The 17442-nt window shown below is 42.9% G+C and overlaps 1 long non-coding RNA gene across 1 annotated transcript in view; it reads left to right on the forward strand.

The window, feature by feature from the left end:
- The first annotated feature begins 337 nt into the window (after window positions 1-337).
- Window positions 338-17442, forward strand: part of LOC148324963 (uncharacterized) — a 54889-nt gene continuing 37784 nt past the window's right edge. The window contains exons 1-2 of the long non-coding RNA XR_015846262.1: window positions 338-423; window positions 3633-3751. This is a non-coding gene — a long non-coding RNA (uncharacterized LOC148324963). The remainder of the gene's footprint in view (window positions 424-3632; window positions 3752-17442) is intronic.

The raw sequence follows: 17442 nt of genomic DNA on the forward strand, positions 1-17442 counted from the left end.
ACACATAGCCGGCAAGCACACACTCGAGATTTCTTGCACTACCTCGATACGCCAAATATATTCAAGCTGTCAGACCTACTGCACATCCTGTGAACTGCAAAAGATGTTGGTCTCGTTAGGCCACAGATCAACATCAAATAAAGGCAAAAACAACAGACGACTATTTAGGATACAAAACTTTAGGATACAAGACAAGCCCTTGAGATCCAAAATGACCGGTACATATGACATCAAGTAGAACAGCATTTGATAATAGGTGTAATGGTTTAGTTGGTGCAATGTTATGTTTGCATGAAGTTATGTTGAGTTTAGCACCCTCGAGTGGTGAAATGTGTAATGTGCACCAGGTCGAGTTTCGATGACGTCAGTGTTCAATGCTGAAGAATAACACGTACCCAATGTCGTCTTGTCCCACGTACGGCTGTAAGTCACCATTCCTGATAAAATGCATTTTTTCTCCAATCTGCTGTGTTAACAAGATAGGTGTTACGTGCGTTTGCGAAGGCAGATGTTGTTAAATCCATGTTTAAAACGAGTCGTTTCTGATGTTAGCATTTGTTAGCATCGTATGCTAGTGGACTTTATTTTGCTAATTGGGTTAGCTTACCTAAGTTGTATTAACCGTCCTTATTCAGAGTGTATGTTCTATAAGGTAATATTCACGCTCTAAACAACTTAAATACACACTTTGTGTTTTGATTTGTATATTATGTACTACAATAAAGTGTAATTGCACCTCCACTCCACTAGTTGGCAGTGGCGCGCTCCTTGGCTATTGTGCGCAGCAAGTATTAACTCGAGGGTGTTGGTTTGTTTTAACGAAAATTCTATTATTTGTAGTTGTGGCAGAGAGTGGGCTGGGGCGCGAATAGTTTTCTTCTTGCTAGGGGGGCGTAACAGAAAATAATTGAGTAGCACTGGACTATATTATATTATTATATTACTAAATACAGTAGGATATAGGACCACATAGATTACATTGAATTAGGGCTGTGCAATTAATCAAAATTCAATTGCGATTATGATTATTGCACTCAACGATTACAAAAATTGTAAAAAACAATTATATGATAAATATATTTTTAGACATAAAACATTGTTAAAATAGTCCTCATTTTACAATGTCTAATACTATAGTGAGTACACTTGAGTTGAAAATTTGGGCGTTCTATTGAATTGAATTGAATTCTATTCTGTGGCGATTTTGCAGTGGATAGCAAGTCGAATCCAATGCGCTGTGTTTGTTTATATAACGGAACCATTCTAGAATTAATTCACCATTTTTTATTTCAATATAACATGAATTTGATTGGATAAAAATATTTACTTTATATCTCATATGTTTGTAATTTATGTTGGAAGTTTTGAAATTCTGCGTTTGCCGCATGGTCAACTTAAAATGGATGTCAGACACACGCATAGACCGACAGACAGACGGACGGACAAAGAGATGGCACTGCTGTATACATCATCATGATATTTGCTGCGCTCCCATGACTGTCAGCAGACGCGCGTCAACATGCCAAGCACACATCAAAGCATGCGAAACAAGGCGTGTGGAATGAACCTCATGCATGAAACTAACATCCCACGTCCTTGTAGTTGCAAAGACTCACACAGGGACACGAGGGTTTGGTTTATTTACGCAGAACATTCCTTCATCACATCGCTAGATATGCTGTAAAGCAAAATTTTGCTAATTACATTTTAGTATGACTCGAGTGCAGTTACAGGGTTACACGTCAATGCTAATGCTAACGCAAGAGTACATGCTAGCTCTGTTAGCTGCAATGCTACATTGGGCTAAGAACAAATTTTGTCATACCGTAGAGTAAAAAGTAACTTTTGATTTTAATTTTCTAAAAATATGATTAACCAGATTGTGTTGCTCCGTGTAAAATAAATTCAAATTAGAGAGAGAATTTAGCATCAGCACAATTAGCTCATTTCTGTGGAGTCATGTAGCTGACTTTTTTATAAAGCATCGTTTATTTGACATTTAATCGGGGGAGACGTCGTCCAATTCTGGCGCCTACATTTCTCGTCTGTTATGCGTGTGTTTGTTTGATGAGAGCGAGTTGAGAAAAAGGGCAGATCAATATTGCATCAAGTCATTTATTGTGTATTTACAGAATAATGAGCCAGCAATCAACGTAATTAAAGGCTGCATCGTTGTTGGAGTGATTTATTACTTCGCTCTGCGGCAAGAAATGTTTCCGCGGCTCCCGGATGAATTTTTCATGTGTGAGTTGAGGAAGATGAAAGGCCAAGTTGGGACATCAGCGATTTGAGTTTAGATGCTAGCTCACATGCTAGCTGACACACAGAGGTGGCAAAAATAACTCGTATTTGATGGAAGAACTGATACTTGTGGGAAAAAAATACTCAAATAAAAGTAAAAATACTGATTTGAATCCTTTACTCAGGTAAAACGAAAAGTTATTGTTTTCTCTGCAATCCAAAAAAGTCAGGAAAGGAAGGCTAGGCTACGCTAGGCTAGTTGGGAGCATGGTGCTAACTGAGACAAAACGTATAGAGTGGTTTTCGTCAAATGCATTGGTTTGAAGGGTCAAAGTAGGGTTTCAACCTTGAGTTTGAAACAAGGGTTAGGGTTTCAAGCCAGGATTAGGATTTTAAAGTCGGTTTAAAAAAAAAAAAATCCAATTCTTGGTTTTCGAAGTATACATGAGTTACAGGCTTTCAAAAAAGGGCCAGGGCTTCGAAGTAGGGCTTTAAACAAGTATTAAGAGTTAAAACGTATGTTTTCAAGACATGGTTCAATGGTCAGGTTAAGGCTTCAAAGTAGGGTTTTAAAACCGGATTAGGGTTTCAAGCCTTTGTTGGTGGAAATCTTTGATGCGGACTGAACGCACCTCCTCCAGTCGCATCAGAACCCCCCACCCCCCAAACATCAAGAAGCAAACGTTTCAATGTTTTACGAGGGAAGAAGCTGCAGCGCCCCGCAACATGTATACATGCATGATGGCCTTTGCTGTCGCCACGGTGGTGCCGAGGGGCGGGTGGGGGGGGGCAACGTGGACGAGTTGAGGGCGGGGGTCCGACCGCTGTGATCAGGAGCCCGTGCCCATTCTCTTTGAATTGACAATGGCCTCATTTTCATTTTCATGGAGGCAACAAGGGAGTTTGGGTAGGGTGGATGGGGGGGGGGGGGGGCGTTACGGCCTGCTGGAGGCCACGGGGGTTGTCGTCATAAATCAGTTTTTAAAATTTGGACTTCTTGGATTTGAACGTTACCTGGGGATTTATAACTTTTTTTCCTCCAAAAGAGATACAACTTTTTAATTTGGTGCAAAAAATCTATCGTTGATAAATTTACCGAATACTATACATATTTGACTTTTTTTTTTTTTAAATGGAGCTTTATAGTAAATTTTTTTAGCAGTATTTGTAACTTTTTTTTAACATTGAAACTTTCTCCTCATATATATATATACATATATATATATATATATATATATATATATATATATATATATATATATATATATATGAATATGTGTACAAACAAGCGAGTGTGCTGTTTGGAGCTATTGTGATGTGTGTGTGTGGGGGTGTGCGCGTGTGTGTGTGTGTCGAGGTTGTGTTTCACATGCGATTTGCAATTCCGACAGATTTGCTGATCAAAAGGCATCTGGTAAAGTGGCAGCTGTTCAAAGCGACTGGCAGGCAACAAATGTGATGTGACCCGGCCTAGCGCAGTCTCATTAGCCGCTCAAGTCACCAACGACAGGTAGGCCCCGCCTCCCCCGAACCCCCAATCTCTGCGCCCCCCCACCCCCTCCGCCCTCTGTCCCTGCTGAACAATAATTTGTTTGCTTTAGTCGCTGTATTTATTTTAGATTTCTGCATGTGTGTATTGGTTGTGGTGGGGTGGGGGTGTGGGGAGGGGTTGGGGGGGGGTTTGCATTTGGCACACCGCCTTCCTATTTCCTTTTGTCACAAACAGTCGTCATGTTTTCAACGTTCCCAATGCGGCTGGAAATTTGGCATTCGTTATGTGCGAGTTCATCAGGCGCTCTATGGGACAATTGGGCCTCGGAACTTGGAGATTAGTTGAACAGAGTTCAAATGTTGAAGTCAATTATTGTCTACTTATTATATGTAATATTAAAAAAATGTTTCAGTAAAAAAAAAAACATCTTCAGTTTGGTGGAAAAAAAACAAAACAAAACTAATTCACTGCCAGCCCAGGTAAAATTAATGGATTTTTTTTTACGTCCCTATCCGTCAATGGCAGTGAACCTGGAATTGTGTATATTTATTTTTTTAATAATTATTAAAAATGCTTTTTAATTTCAGAATTTCTTTTATCCTTAACTTCTGTTTAACCGACATTTGATTTCGATCTAAAGTTCTTTCTTATTCCTTATTCCATTAACATTGCAAAGTTTAGCGCGCATGCTAGCTGGAACTGCGCCGTTGACGAACCATCGCAATCTTTGCACGTGTTTTTCCCACAAGGCTTTGCGTGACCTTGAACGCACGTCGACCTCCAACGCAGCTTGCTCGGTCGGTGACTTTTGTAGTCTTTTTGTGCTCGGAGGGTCCATGAAATATTTAAAAGCCAAACCCGGCTGCCGCAACCCCTTCCACAGATCTGGTGGCGGTCCGGTCCAGAGTAGCCCCCCCACTCCCGCCCTCGCCCCACCTTCCCAATTCTGGAGGGGGTGAACGCGTGCTGTCAATTGATGTCCAATGGCGAGGCGGTGCATTATACAGCAGTAAGCCGAGCGCTTTGTTTTATTCACAAGCTGTCACGTTGAGAGGAAAGCGGCGCGGGGGGGTGAGGGGGGGTGGCGAGCAATACGGCAATGGTCTGAGAAACAGGTACAAATGAACTATGTATAAAAGCGGCGGTAAGCTACAGCCTCGGGCCAAGCTCGGCGGGCTAGCACGTTGCCCCCCCCCCCCCCCCTCCCGCTGCACCCACCCTCACCCGAAGACTCACGATCAATTCTTGGCTCGCACTCGACAAATGTTTATTTTTGCTCGGCTCGACGCGATGACACGTCGCTTTTGGGCGCTTTGCTCCACTTTTTTACTTTCCGCTGGCCATGCCGACGCCTTCGAGTGGGGTTGGCTCACATAATTTAACAGAAGTTTAATGTCACATAGTTCGAATTTTTAATTTGGAGGGGCGGGGGCTATCATCTTTTAAAACCTTTTGAGATTTTTTCCCAACTATTACAATTTTTTAATTGAGTGAAAGAAAAATCTATTTATCTCAAACTTTTTTCTCATGAAAAGTTGGACTAATCTCAAAAGATCCAATTAAAAAAAGTGACTCAAAAGAAGTTTTTAAAAATAAAAAAAATCTCAAAATATTAAGTGACAATTTCAATTAAAAAATAGATTTTTTTCATTTATTTTATTAATTTATTTAATCCCCCCCAAAAAACCATTTGATGTCCCAAAAAATTGACTTGTCTCCAAATATCATCAAAAAAACCCCAAAATTTTTATCTTGGAAAAACAAACCAGACTTTTCTGCCTCAAGAGATGACGCAGTTTTTTTTTCCAATCTGGAAATAGTATAAATATTTCGTGATTTTTTTTGGACAGATTGCTATTAAAACTTTTTTTCCTCAAAAACTGAATTTCAAAATCATTCGATAACATTTTTTCAAATTTTGATTGTGATTGGCTGGCAACGAGTTCAAGGTGCACCCCGCCTCGTGCCTGAAGACAGCTGGGATAGGCTCCAGTCCACCCGCAACTCTCGTGAGGATAAGCGGCTCAGATAATGGATGGATGAAAGTCTGCCGCCTAAACGGGCTGCTGTGGACATACAACATTAAGCCATGTAATTAAAAGATCTCCAACAATTCATGGATGTACTGACTTGTATGACAAGTGCTCATTTTTCTTCCCTCAATTCCATCCAGTCCGGAGTCAAAATCAGACCCGTCGCAGCTAACAGGCGGAACATATTACATCCCCGTCCCGTTCTGCCGCGTCCAATCGGGAAACATTAGCACCCTCATTAGCATTCATAAGTGCTGATGATGAGCTTTCCGGCGCCGCCATTATTCTCGGTTCCCGAGCCACCCTGGCGAAGGGAATGGCGGGAATTCCGCCTCAATCACCGAGTCCATTACCCCGCATGGATGTGAACCATCTCCGACACAGAGCGCCGTGAACAAATGTCGCGCAAATTGGAAAATGTCGTCCACAAATTCACTTGCAAGCATGAATGAGGGCCTCGAACTACTGGAGGGATGCGTCTGCTTGAGGATATAAATTCAAGTGCACAAACACACACACACACACACACACACACACACACATGCTCACAATGTGAAAACATTTCGATTGGGTGACATAAATGACATTTTATCGGTGTAAGTAATGTGTCGCCAGGGTTAGAATTTCAAACTTTTGCCCGTACATTTCCACCCGTACGTGAACGCACCTTGACAAAATGTAATGCAAATGCCTCGCCACAATTGGTGATTTTTAAAAATCTATTCACAAAATTTAGATTTCGTTTTTACTGTTGCATGACAATTCACTAAAACATTTTTTTTTTAAGTAATGTTCTGTTTTTGTACATTTTTTTGTATTCTTTTACTGTTGAGGAAGCTACATTGACTATTATTATCTTTATTTTAAAGTTTTCCAATACTTTTTTAAAAGGAGCTTTTAAAATATTTCATGGTCTAAAAAAAATACAACCTGTGCTGTCTTTAAATAAATATTCACCACCAAATAAAACTTTCTCCACTGTGAATTCAGGGATTTAATAGCTGGCGTTCAATGATGTCTTAAAAAAAAAATCCATAATACCTTAAAAATTGCACAGTCTTAAAAAATCACAAGATATCTAAAAAGAAAATCATTGAAGTCTTCAAAAACTTGAAACTTGTCTGATCTCTTAAATGCGTTTGAGTTCTTCAAAATATTCTATAATATCTTGAAAACATTCCATGATCTCTTGGAAAAATGTCTTTGAAAAACATTCATGATGTTTTAAAAAAAATAAAATAAATAAACATTCTCAACTCTCGATGGTGTGATTCCATGATGTCCTGAAAATATCTCATCGTATTTTATAAATCCAACATCTTCCATAGCTAAACCATATTCATGTTGAAGAAAAAAGAACTCATGGTCTTAAAACAAACAAACAAAAATATGTATGTCTTCCACGGTGGAAGCGGCGCTTTATTAGTCATGAGTCCTTCCGACCACTGGGGGGCAGTGTGTGACTTCCGATGCCTGTGCCGCTCCAGCCAATGAATGAATCGTGTCCATTTGAAGTGAAATTGGTGTGATCCTCTCATAAGAGCATCATTCACAGCATAATGGCAGCCCATTTCAATACGAATTTAAAATCATGCCCAAGAAATGTTCGCACGCCTGCTCCACACGCATCGGAGGTATTTCACGTCTTACATGCGCCTATGCATTCGGAATCATGCCAATGGACATCAAGATATGTCCGAATAAGGCAGGGACGAGGAAACGGGAAGGTGGGGGAATTAAGGGCCCAGCACCCGCCAAAAGAGGGTGAATTTTGATTAGTCTGAAGGAAAATGCCTTCCATTTCATTGACTGTAATGTTGGTCTGGTCTCATGCAGACACACCATTGTCACCGTTGTTTAAAAAAAAAAAAATGTGGAATGCAGGAGGAAACCGGAGTACCCGGAGAAAACCCGCGCAGGCCCGGGGAGAACATGCAAATTTCACACGAGCAGGCCAGAGTCTGGACTCTGCATTGTGAAGCGGACGTATGTATTCAATGTACACTGAAAACACACATTTACGTTGTCACATCAGCGAGCGCGCGGTTGCCGATGACTTGATCGAACACAAAAGGTGGCGCGCTGCGGTGCGACACAAACAGCTGCCTGCCAGGCTGCCTCGGTTGCCTTGATCAGGCGGCGCCGGCTGGCCGGCCTCCTCTCCTGGGCCGCCCCACCTGCCTCCGCCCGCCGCATCAATAATGCACGCAAGACAAGCATGGCCACCGCAACACAAGGCGGGGGACGCCACAAAGTAAAAACACGCGGCACATGCAATACACGATGTGCTTGCGCAAGGAAAGAAACTGATTGGATCAAGTGTTGTTATTGTAATGGCTTATAGTCCGCAAAATATGGTCATTCGAAGTTTGTTCCTATTACGATGGAACCCATTTACAAAGAACAAAATGGCCGACCAACGTGAGCAAAAAGGCCCAAGCTTACCTGTAAAGAATAAATTTACGATAGCCCGTTTTGGACGGCACATTTTACAGGCAAGAGTGCTTCCTTGACTTCTTGCTCCTCCCTCAACTTACGTTACATTTTTTCAAAATAACTCCTTTTGAATCACGCTTGCATGTGTAGAAGAAGCATTTCCGCCATCGGTGTTCAAATTCCGGGAGTAATTGCGTGTCTGGGCGCTTGCGCGCAAAAAAGTCAACAGGCAGGAGGCGTGCTGGGCGGGTAAATAGGGCGTATTATTTCCTAATGTAACGCCGCTAAGCCCGAGCTGCCGTTTTCTGTCGGAGAGCAAACAGCGAGCGGCGTCCAAATGGCCAAAGTAATTAATGTTGGCGCGCGCCGGCGACATATTAGAATGTTAACAGTGTCGGAGTCGTGTGCCGGCGAATACCGAGTGAGGGCTTTATTACGGCGGGCCCAGACGGGGGGCGACATCCCACCTAATTGGGGACATCACACTTCCCGCTGCTGAGTCTTATCCTACGCTCTTCTTCTTTTTCTCATTTATCCATCCTCTCTCTCTCTCGCTCTCTCTCGTCCTCGCAGTCTCTCTCGCCCCTCATCTCCAGTATCTGCTCTCATTAGCAGTCGACTACAAGACCCCCCCCCCCCCCCCCCCCCCCATCCTCGTCTCCCTTCTCCCGCCTCGTTTTGCATTTCAAGTGGAAGAGAGGGGGAGCTGTCGTACGCCGACATCTGGGCCCGCTATCTTTTTCTTCTCATCCCTCCCAGGAGCGCCGGCGTGTCATTAACGGGATTAATCTGGGCCCTAATTTCCTAATGATGGCTCTTTTAATGCATGTGAACCGGCGCAGTCTCTTGACTCATTAGCCACAATTTGCCCGCCAACATTTATTTTTGCTAATATGATTTTTTTTTTTCCCCCTCCCTCCTCCCCGCCCTGCCCTCCTCCTCCTCCTCCTCTTCGTCAGTAGGCACTAACACCGGGAGAGCAAACACATTTTAATTGTGCTCGGGCGACTCCCAATCAGCACGCACTTAGTATGCACTTCACTTCCTCGTAAACTAGTGAGGGATGAGACAAATATATCACTGGAGATGCCATGTGATTTCTAGCTCTGGGAAAATAAAAGGAAGCCGCTGGCTGCAAAAAAATATTATTTTCTATGATCGTACGTTTTGTACCTTTATGTTTGTGCGAAGTTAATGTAAAATCCCGTGAATAATAGTCATGAGAAGATCCCAAATCGAGTTGGGGAGGTGTGGGAAAAGAGCATCTGCATTTAAAAGCATTTACATTTTCTTGGTGCGTTTTGAATATTTATCCATTCATATTTTTGATTCTGTTCGTAAAGGATTCCAGCAAATCACAAGATCGTATTATAGAGAAAAAACAGCTTTCTCAGCGTGATTTTTTTAATTGTGTGTTATACGCAGGTGTGTGATGTTCATGGGATTGTAATATTTTGTTTTATTCCATCCATGATCTGAGCCGCTTTTCCTCACAAGGGTCGCGGGCATCCTGGCGGCTGTCCCAGCCGTCTTCGGGGCAGCAGACGGGGTGCACCCTGAACTGGTTGCCAGCCAATCGCAGGGCACGCAAAGACGAACCACTCACGCTCCCTCTAGTGGCAAGCACAAGAATGACTCAATTACATTTGAAAATTTTGCATCCAGTGCAGTACTTTTGTTACAAAACAATACAACTTTATTTATATACGTCTAGTTCACTTGCATTTACTTTTTGCAATTATGGGCGATACAATTCACTGTGACTTTCGACACTTAAGATGCAAAATACCGTATTTTCCGGACTATAAGCTGCTACTTTTTTCCTCGAACCGTGCGGCTAATACAATGGTGCAGCTTTTTTGTGGATTTTTCTTTCACCAGTAGGGAAAATACGCTCAATAATTCCCGATTTCTGTTCTGTTTTAATGAGCAAAGTTGTTGCCGCCTTAAAAGGCTCTGTTTTAAGAATCTGTTTACGTACCTATATGTGCAATCACAGTACATAATCGTTCCGTGCATGCAGTAAAAAAAAATATTTCTTAACATAGAAAACTGCGGCTTATAGCCTCGTGCGGCTTGTAGATCATTTTTTTTTTAATGGTAATCACAATACAATTAATGAAGCAATACGATTTCTTTTTATTTTGTGTTGGCTCTCAGTGTATCTAATGAAGTAACTGGTGACCGTCCGTTATATGAAACATTGATGACACGTTTCTTCCAAATCACATGGGAGGCCCCGACCTCATCATGTTTTCCACATGCCAGGGACGCTGGGAGGGCCGGGGTTAAAGTTCAACCGCCACAGCAGCCGCCCAGCATCCTCCTGGGTGACGATCTTTGGGATTTTTTTTTTCCCACGTAATCCAACACGTCGGCCGGGCCGGCCGGGAACCCCGCGGCTGCCTCGGGGCGTGAATACAAGCACACGTTAGCCGGCCACTAAAGCGTGACGCCTTGCCGCAGGCTGCGTACTTGCGTTGGCGTCGCTTTGTTGGGATACGGTAATATTGTTTCGCCGCGCACATCCGCGTCTTTACTTGCTTATGAAAAGCAGAAGTGGCGGTGATCCCCATATCGTGCCTGTTGTGACCAAATGATATTTCAATTGGAATGATTGTAATTGGAACAAATTGTATCGCATTGTTGCAAAAGCTCACACTCACACAATTTGGAGCGTCCAGTCAACCTACCACGCATATTTTTGGAATGTGATGTCTTTGCAATATTTATGTTACTCGAGCTAATTTCTCCATTTTTTTTTTTTTAATATATCATAATTTTTTTCTATATATTTTGCGCAGCATATTTTACGCCAATTATGACGTGTTCCGTTTCAATTATGATGCACTTCCATAAAGTCACAAAGGTTTATCATAAAACACAAAACAGGAAAATTTGTCAACCCAAGCAATTGATTTTGCTTTGAAACTCTACTGGTGTGACTTTGAGTGACATTTCCAGCGCGTTTATCACTTTTCCATTTCAGTGAAGTGCGTTCGCTGCTCTTCCGCTCGTTCGCGACCTTACCTGTATGACTAAATATTCATTAAAAGTCCTTCAAATGCCAGATGGCTAATTGGCTAGCACCTGCGTATTCCGAGATAATTCTGCAATGAACCTGCCTCTGAGAACTGCTATCCCCCCCGCCACAAGCCCCTTGAGCCCCCCCCCCCCCTACGCTTCCACTGCAGAAAGTGCTGGTACAAGTGCGGAAGTGCCGAGTAAATATTGAACGTGGGGACTAAACTCCTGCTGAACACGAGGACGGAGATGAGAAGCTTTCCTAATTAAGACGCACTAATCAGGTTGCCAGACGGGGAGGAGGGGGGGGGGTTTGGGCGCAATCCCCTCCTTCCAACCTCGGTGTCATTTATGATATGAAGCCCCCCCCCCAAGGACCCCCCCCTCCCTGCAACTTGTTGTGCTCCGCTGAGCTAATCCTGTTTTAATATCGCGGCAAATATGCAAATGTCCATTCCAATATCGGCAAACCTGCGCCGGTGGATCCGCTTTTAATTCAACGCAAGTCAAGAGCGCCACCTTGTCACTCAAACGCCACCCTTAGAACAACAATAATGTTTTCCAGTGAGGCCCACCTAATGAAGGATTGGACTTTTTATTTAGGCGTACTTCCAAGGGGAAGAAAAAAAAACAAAAAAACCTCAAGGATCGTTCGGCGTGACCGCGCCACAATGAGACGGCGGCGTTTAGACGATGAATAATGCACGACGAGGCCGCGTCTGCATCTGCATGTCGCAGAGTTAAAGCAAAGTGCTCGAAGGTCTCGAATCTGCGGAAGCGGAGGGGACACATTTCCACTTGGAGGAATATGAGCAGAGCAAGGCAGAAAAAGTTTAACTCTCTGCCAACAAAGTGAAGCTGAAGGATGCTATTAGCAATTAGCCGCTTGAAGCGCTTTGACAAACAGCTCTTGTGTGGCCTCCAATTTATTTCTTGTGTTGGCCTTCAAGGGAGATGTTTTGAGGAGTCAATGCTGCATTGTTTGTCCATTCAGGCTTCTAGCGTGCTAATCACGTTAGCATGTACCATGTAAGTTAGCATGATGCTAATTGCAATGTTTTTGACAACAGTGAATATTTGTTGGCACGGTACAAAACACTTTTTACTCACAAAATATAAGTACTGTATCGCACATCTTTGCGTATGTGTTAACTAGTCAAATAATCCATTTTTTCTTTACAAAACTAGTTATAAAATGTTGCGCTAATCATGCTTGTGCATTCATCGCAAGTCCCATGTCAGCTAGCATGATGCTGATTGCAAATTTTTTATTTCAGAAAAATAGTCTTAATACATGAGAAATAAATGATATTAAATATTTGTCACGAAATAGTGTCCTCCGCTTAGTCTCACATCTAATTGACCTATTTGCATATTTTCTGGGAGGGAACCTATTTTCCGCCATTCAGTAAAATTTGCCATTTTTGTGCACCGGCCAAAGCTATGTAGAATGAAAATTGTCTTTTTAGTGACATTCTTTGGCATCTTGGTCTCAATGAACTCTGTTGAAATGAATTAAGGAACTTGATGTAGTGCTTTGCTGCCATCTTGTGGCATCTTGCTGACAAAGAACTATGTTGAAGTGAGTGGAGGAACTTGATGTGGTATTTTGCCGCCATCTTGTGGCAGCTTGGTGCCGAGGCACTACGTTGAAGAACGCTATGTAGTGTTTTGCTGCCATCTTGTGGCATCTATGGGCATTTTTTAAACTTTCACAGGGGGTGGCAGACTTTTGGTGTTCCCCGTGCGACCATTGTTGTTCAAGTCTCATTTTATTTCACTAAGCGAACATTTATGTTTGTTTCCCTTGAAAACGGTGTCGGAACGTGAGCGCAATTCTAACGTTTTCCCCGACACCCCCTTTCCGGCGTTTGCGGAGAGCGTCACGAGCCACGTCGGGAAGCGACATGAATAGGCATTGGGCGCCGCTTGACAGATGCTAGGAGGTGTTACCTACAGCAGGGGGGTGCGCCGTCGGGCTATGACCCGAGCGCGGCGTCAACGCTGCCTCCCCCGCGGGTGCGAATGAGGTGAAAATGAGGACTGGGTGCGAGCGGCTGAGACCATGTGTTCCACCGTGTTTGTGTGCGACAACAAGCATGTCGTGTGGATGTCATGATGCCTGCCATTTAAAATGGGAAATAATATATTTGTATATTAGTGGTTTGTCATTCATAAATTTGCCTTTTTTACTGATTTTTCAGGGAAACCAACTCTGTAATTGGTTGAAAAAACTCATGTTCGTTTTTTGGTGTCAAGGAAGTGAGTTGAAGAGTTTTATTCAGACTCAGGGCGCGCTTTGCTGTCAACATCTAAAAGTAACCGCAAAAAAGTATTACAATGCTTTTTCCACATTTTATGTTACAAAACGAATTCACTCCATTTTGGAGATTTAACAACGAAATGTAGGAAAAAAGTTAAACGCTGGGAATGCTTTCCGGATGCACTTTAACTTGAGTTGTGGATTTTGGCTATTTTTGTCAGGTCTTGGTTGATAAATAATTCACTCTTATTTTGAAAATCCATCCATCCATTAATTTTCCGAACCGAATCTCTTCACACGTGTTTTGGGCATGTTGGAGTCTTCGGGCGGTAGGCAGGGTACAGCCTAGACTGGTCGCCAGCCAATCGCAGCAGTTTGAAAATGTATTGTTTGATTAGTTGATTTAAATAATATTAATGCTGAGGGGGAGAACATGTTTTTTTCCCCACCGTACTACAATAAAGTGTAATTGCACATCCACTCCACTAGTTGGCAGTAGCGGATTGTTTTCTTCTTGCTAGGCAGGGCATGACATAAAATAATTGAGAAGCACTGGTTTAATGAGACAAATGAATTAACCAGTTTCATGATTTTGAAAAAAAAAAAGAAAAAATAATGCAACAAATGTTATAGGACCCGGCAAACGACGTTGGGGAAAAAAGCTGCTTTAAATAGCATCTCCCTCATTGACTGTTCAATTATTGATTGACAGTAAAAAGCCGCTGGCTTCATTATCATCCGAAAAGTGCTCGGGGCGTGGTGGGGTAATACGTGTAAAAGTGGGCTAACTGCGCTGCACTTGAGTCACAGATGGCTCGCTAAGTAAGTCACCATGGCTGCGAGGAAGAAGACGACGACGACCAAGAAGAAGGGCAGACGGGAGTCGTCGCTATCACACGCGAGCCGGTGTCGGTGCGCCGGCGAAACACGGATCCGCCGCGCGGCGGCTGACGATCTGTTGTTTGCGCTCGAGGGGAGCTCGGAGCAACGTCCCGGCGAGATCCTCCTCCCATCCCTGCTCGTGTGCTAAGACGGACTCTTTTGTCGGAAAATGACTAGCTCGCACGGAATGCAGTAAACGACGATGTCTGATGAACACAAATTGTTCAAAGATGATTTGCGAGAAACAGAAAAAGATTTCACACACCAGGCAGGGAATGAAGCAAACAAAGTTTTTCAAGATGAATTTGCTGCGCGTCACGTTACAAACATACAATTGTTTTTGTTGTCTGGCAAGAAAAAAAACAAGAAATACAGTGTTCGGGGTTTTTTGTACGACATCTTCTTATTCTGCAGTCCATTTTGGGCTGTTTGGCGATCACAAACATAAAATTGTGCATTGCACACCTTGCAAGAAAGAGGAGAAATCGTACAAATCAAACGTAGAATGCGGCAAACAAAAAAATGAAATGAATTGACTTGGACTAAACGTGGAGTCACCTCGTGATCGCAATTTAAAAAAATCTGAATAAGTGGTTTGATTTTCTCTCTTAGGTAAGTGGAATATGCTTAAAGGACTACTTCATTATAAATACATATATAAAAAAGAAAAATAATTAAAAAGTCATTTATGTAGGTCACTTGAAGTGAGTGCATTAAGATCTATGAATTATTCATCAGAATTTGGGCACCTAGAAGGTTGAATCAAAATGGAGGATTTTATAGTCGACATCTTATTATATCACAATATGAGTGTACGACGTCACCGTCATAATGTTGTTGGAGGAAATCGAATTGCATCGTAATTGAAGTGAATCAAACCGCATCAGAGAAGCTTCATCCATATTGGGAATGGCATCATACCGATCATATCGTTGGAGGCGTTAAGAGCATGTTGAAACTGGAGGTAATCGCGTCACATTGGAATGAATCTCAATTACAGACGTAGGGGCGGCACGATGGCCTCACAGCGTAGAGGTTGTGGGTTCAATTCCCGCTCCGGCCTTCGTGAGTGGAGTTTTCATGTTCTCGCAACACAGCAGGGTATCTTTGGAAGTATCGGGAGGATAGAGAACTAGCGTCAATTGGATCGCAGTCACTTTCTAAAAGTGGTGGGCGGTCAAGGCTTTCTCTGCTGGCCTAACATCATCAAGAAATCCTGATCATATTGATGTCATATTTTATCCTAGTGTTGAATTTTTAGGTAAGAGTTTTTATCCAATCAGAATTCAGCTCGCTCGTGTTGCCAGGCAGATTTCACAACACCAAAGGCACGCAATATTTGTCCGATTTAATTGGATTTAATTGCAGATACACTTCCGAGGCCCGCCACTGCTTTCTATGTATCGTGAATGCACAATCTTGAAATTGGCATGAATTGTATTGTTATCGCCGGTGCAAATCCAATCGAATTGTGACTGGAGTGAATCGCATCTTCTATACATTCTTCGAGTGAATCGTAATTGGAGTGAATGATAGCAGAATAAAAATGTTGTCTACGCTGACTTGTTGTGTACGTTGATAATTACCATAAGCCTGCCACAGAACTCCCCCCTACCCCCCCACACCCGATCTGAGGTGGTCCGGGTTAAATTGGGTTGAAAATGAGATTGGATCTAGTAATAGCAGGGAGCTGAACTTGGCTGTGTGCGCGTTAATAGAGTGCGAGCGCGGGAGAATTCGGGTGTTACGCCGCAAATGGGACGCGAGCAGGTGGAGGGTGCTGTCGTGTTCGTGAACAGACATGAAGTCAATTAGGCGGCCGGGCGGGAGTGTGAAGAGCGCAGGAAGAAAGGAAGGAGTAGGGCGGAAGGAAGGCGGGGGGGGCAGCCACCTTTGCCAAAGAGGCTTTACTTAGACCTTTATGAAAATGATTTCTTTCTCAATCTTGGGCCGAATGTGGTGGCTTTTTTTGCCCAAAGGTCACAATCTGGCGTGTTCCTGGTGTGGCCGCAGAGCAAGTGAGGGAGTTGATGACCAGCAGACATTTGGCATTTAGCCAATAATCGACATTTGGCTTTTTTTTTTTTTAACTTTCAAGGCCGATAAATTAAAAACTGGTTTATTTCGGCTCGCCGTAGCACACTTCTCTCTCTCGGCTGTGCTGGTGACCCTGTCTGCAGAAACAGATTGGCCCGCCCACGGGACCATCTGATTGGGTCCTTGTGCAGTGGTTAGCAGCCAATCAGTAAGATGCCTGTTTGCTTTTTCACCTCGAGTCACACGCGCTTCAACAGACTTTGCCGAAATTTGAATAAATGTCAGTCGACTACAACTCACAACTAATATAAAATTATTTGCCGTAGTAAACATTAAAGAGATTTTGTTTTCATTGAACTGTAAGACAGATGAGCCTGGGAGCTCCGTGCACTTTTTGTGAGACTTTTGAAATTAATTTTTCTATTTACTAAGATCTAAAAAAGCTTTTACATGTTGTAAATCGCGAAAGTTTTTAATGAATGTGCTTAAAGTCAATTAAACTAAATTAAGTTTTGGACTTGCTGTTATTCAAAATTTGGACACCAGTTACCCCTTTTTTCAACCAATGAATATCGGCGTCAAATATCGATTATTGGCCTCCACGACTACTAATAATCGGTATCGGGCCTGAAAAAAAGCATATCGGTCGATCACTATTGATTATAATAGCTCCCAAGTGCGTGCGTCTCTGCACCGCCTGGGGGAAGCCAACTGACAAAAAAAAAAAAAAAAAAGAGTGACATAAAGCGATATCAAAGAATGTCTCTTCATCTTTGCTCTCTGCTGCACCTTCTCACTGCATTTTAATTTCAACCGCATCGCTTCTCTTCTCCTAATTGTCACTTATTGCATTTTCATCATTTATTTACTCTTAATTCCAGTCGACTCCCAACGCCCCGCAAACGCGTCTGAACGCGCTCTCTTTGTTGAGAAGCTCTTTGATGCGCGCTTTTCGGCGGCGAGGCGCTCGTTATTAGCGTTTGTTATTATTATTAAAGGTTGAGAGAGAGGTAGCCTATCGTGACAGATTGGCC

This window comes from Idiotropiscis lumnitzeri, chromosome 13 (assembly GCF_059441095.1).
Source record: "Idiotropiscis lumnitzeri isolate Australia: NSW breed Sydney's pygmy pipehorse chromosome 13, RoL_Ilum_1.0, whole genome shotgun sequence".
Taxonomy (NCBI): domain Eukaryota; kingdom Metazoa; phylum Chordata; class Actinopteri; order Syngnathiformes; family Syngnathidae; genus Idiotropiscis; species Idiotropiscis lumnitzeri.